Raw genomic sequence first — 3,891 nt, forward strand, 5'->3', positions numbered from 1 at the left:
CAAAATGTTTATATAGCATAATTTATTTGGCTATTTAATTATTACCTACAATACTTACAGATGGAAAGAAATATCTTCAGTCTTGTTTTTAGAATTTGTAAAACAAACAACGCACAATGGACCATATTGTAAATATTTATGTAATATTATGGGTTGAACTCTGGCTTTTGGCACCAGACATCTATACTAGACTTCTATACTATTATATAAGTCTGTGGCTTTTGGGTCTGATTTGTTTATCAACGATTTTATCATAGATAATAGATGTCTATTAATATAATAGATGATATTTCAGAAAAAGTGTTAGCCGTGGTTACTGACAATGCAAAAAATATTGTCAATTCCATTCCATTAATTTCATCAACAAACGAAAAACAAATTTTTAATATTAAATGCGCAGCTCATACCTTACAATTAGCTGTAAATCATGCTCTAAAAATCGAAAGTATAAGTGACATAATCAAACAGTGTAATAAATTTGTTGGACACTTTAAGCATTCAGCGTTAGCAGTACAATCTCTGGAAAAAAAAAAGAACAAATTGGCTTGTCAAAAACTACATTACTTCAAAGCTGTAAGACGCGGTGGAACTCTGTATATTTGATGTTAGAACGTTTATACTTAAATAGATGTGCTATTTTTAATGTTTTAACAGATAAAAATATTACAAATCGATCATTAGCTGAAAAATTAGAAATAAAAGAAACTGATTGGTCATTGATCGATTCACTTATTAAGGTTCTTAAGCCTATCCATATGACCACAACTGTTTTATGTACTGAAAAGCACTCTCCGATTTCGATGATTAGACCAATAATAAAAAAAATTATAGAAAAACATTTATTAAATAGTGATGATAAAGATACTGTCATTCAGAGTTTTAAAAAAACAATAGTGTTAGAACTTGAACGCCGATTCTTTCTCGACTTGAGTCCAACAGAACAAATACTGCCTGAACAAATTGCATCCTTCCTTGATCCTGGGTATAAAGATTTGGAGCATAAGGCGTCATCCACGCGTGAGGAAATTCGCTCGAGAGTAAAAGAAATTTTAAGTATGAGCGACACGATAAATTTGAATGATAAGACATTGAATAATTTAGGAGACCAGCAAAAATGCCATAGTAAGGCTTTGGAATATATTTATGGGACTGAATTTAATGATGATGATGATTTGACGAAACAGTTTGAAAATTATATAGCAGAACCACAATTAAGGTTCACATTGGACCCCAAAGAATGGTGGAAAACTAGATAAAATCGTTACTCGTAAAACAGCATCTTTATCACCTGAAAACGTAAATATGCTTGTTTTTTTACACCAGAATAAATATTTATTGAATAAAACATGATAAATATTTAATTATTATTTGAAAATTATTCATAATATGATTAATAATTGTTATTGATTTGTGATATACCTAACTAATTATTTATTTAAACATTTACCTACTTATTTGTTTTTTTGATTATATGTTTAGTTTAAAATGATATTATTTATTTATGATTTATTTACAAAAGTTATTGTTATGCTATATTATTTACATTGATTCTTATTGTTCTGTTTATTATTTAATAAAGTAATCTCATTCTACTTTCATGTAATTCATACCAGTAGAGTTAAAACTTTTCTATTAAACAATACTAATACATTGTTTACTCCTATACCTATGCTATTTTTGATTTCATTTTTCCAGCTATCAATTGTACGAACTCAAACACAAATTTAGTATAATTGTATAAATTTACTGAAATTTATAACAAAAATTAATTTTTTTTAATACACGTGTATATACTGTATATACACGTGTTTTTTAATTACACGTGTATATATACGTGTATGTTAATTACACGTACTTCGTGTACACGTGTATTTAAATTATACGTTTAAAATCACAGGCACTAATATCAATAGTATATTCCCCTGGTAGTTACATTTCTTTTCAGATGAACTAAATCGTTTGAATTTCATTTGAATTTTTATTGTACATAACTAGAATCATATCACGTATTTTACAGTTTTATATTGACGTGCTTAAATAAAGACAATCCATTATGAAAACTGTATATTGTTGGAAAAAATTATATTAATTCAAGAAAATGTTGCAAAATATATATAATTATGTGTCTTATAATAGTTTTACAGATATGCTTTTTTCATTAGAATTTAATCTAAATTATTTTATTAATCTATATAAATTAATACCATGGGGGTGTATTTTAAAAACAAAAATGTTGGTTTCAATTAAGGTTGGTTTAAAATCATGTATATTTATAATTAGATGCTATAGCTTTGCCTTGAACAGAATATCAAGACAGTACCTAAGTTGTACACGTGTGACCAGGCATACTAATTCGTAAATATATATTAGTGTTCTACTAGCAGCCAAAATATAAGCAATATTTTTGTTTTTATTTTAATAAAATGTGCGATTAAAAAATAGATTTTAAGATGATATGATTAATGTTTATATATATATTTAATTTTCAAGCCATTTAGAACTGACTACGCCTTCATCAGGAGTACCTACTCAGTACATGTTACACGTCTAGTGTTTCTGGTTCATCAATTCATTAAATGTTATATACTGTTGAACAAATGGTTTTTTCATAGATAATCTGGTAAAAAATTCTTAGACGAAACTAATTACTATATTATTTGTTATTTGTTCCAGCCATAGTATATTATTTAAACTTTATTATAAACATATCTATTGTAATAGCGGTGATGTTCATTTGTTAAATAAAAACGTGGGATAAATACCAGTTAATCATTGAAATTATGAATGAAAATTGGACGATGCACACTATTGACTACGTCTACATTAGATTGCCCACAGAGTTCATATTACGCATTTGATCCTGGTACGATAATTCTTAAAATCTCAAATAGTCCTCCGTCGATAGTTATGATTTTGAAATTACCTGTATACTCTATTTAAGATCGTACCTAATTTTCATACTGTTACTACCAAAAATATTTTTATTAAAATTAACTTTTAATATTTTAATCATATGTAGTTTTTTGGCGCTTCCGTTAAATATCGAAGACACATTCACAATCACTTATTCATGGCGATATCAATAGTATATTCCCCTGGTAGTTACCAACATTTCTTTTCAGATGAACTAAATCGTTTGAATTTCATTTGAATTGTTATTGTACATAACTTGAATCATATCACGTATTTTGCAGTTTTATACTGACGTGCTTAAATACAGACAATCCATTATGAAAACTGTATTTTGTTGGAAAAAATAATATTTTTTCAAGAAAATGTCGCAAAAATATATAATTATGTGTCTTATAATTATTGTATGGCAGTTATTCTTTTTTCATTAGAATTTAATCTAAACTATTTAATTAAATTTTATAAATAAATACCATGAGGGTGTAGGAATTTTTAAAAACAAAATTTTGGATTCAATGAAGGTTGGTATTGAAAATTATTTAGGTCGTTGTGTATTTTACATTTTGTTACTACTTATTAATAATAACATTTTAACGTTAGTTTTTTTTCGTATTCGTTAGCTGGCAAGTACAATTACCTACAAGTCTACAAGTAAGAACTAATTTTTAAAAATTATGAGCATTATTATTAGAAAATTATAGTATGGTATAATATAATATAATAATAATAATAATATTTTTACTGTAGCATGGTTAGATTTATTAATCGGAAAAGAAAATACGACAATGATGAGAATACGGAAATCAGTGACACTAAATTACCATCAACTTCTGAGACGTTAATACACGTTAATACGCGGCCACCCCCACGACCTAATTAGTTAAGCTCAACCTCCAGTCTCTATCTGTATACGGTTATGTTTTATATAATTTTTTTATTTTGTATTAGTTATTGTAATCATGCAATTACCTTATATTTAGT

The 3,891-nt window shown here is 26.8% G+C and overlaps 1 pseudogene; it reads left to right on the top strand.

Annotated features, from left to right (window-relative positions):
* The first annotated feature begins 264 nt into the window (after positions 1-264).
* On the top strand, positions 265-1,407 carry LOC149061612 (E3 SUMO-protein ligase ZBED1-like; annotated as a pseudogene).
* The last annotated feature ends 2,484 nt before the right edge of the window (positions 1,408-3,891 follow it).

The sequence above is a fragment of the Diuraphis noxia genome, unplaced genomic scaffold, assembly GCF_037042655.1.
Source record: "Diuraphis noxia isolate RWA-SAM2 unplaced genomic scaffold, SU_Dnox_SAM2 contig0001, whole genome shotgun sequence".
Taxonomy (NCBI): Eukaryota; Metazoa; Arthropoda; class Insecta; order Hemiptera; family Aphididae; genus Diuraphis; species Diuraphis noxia.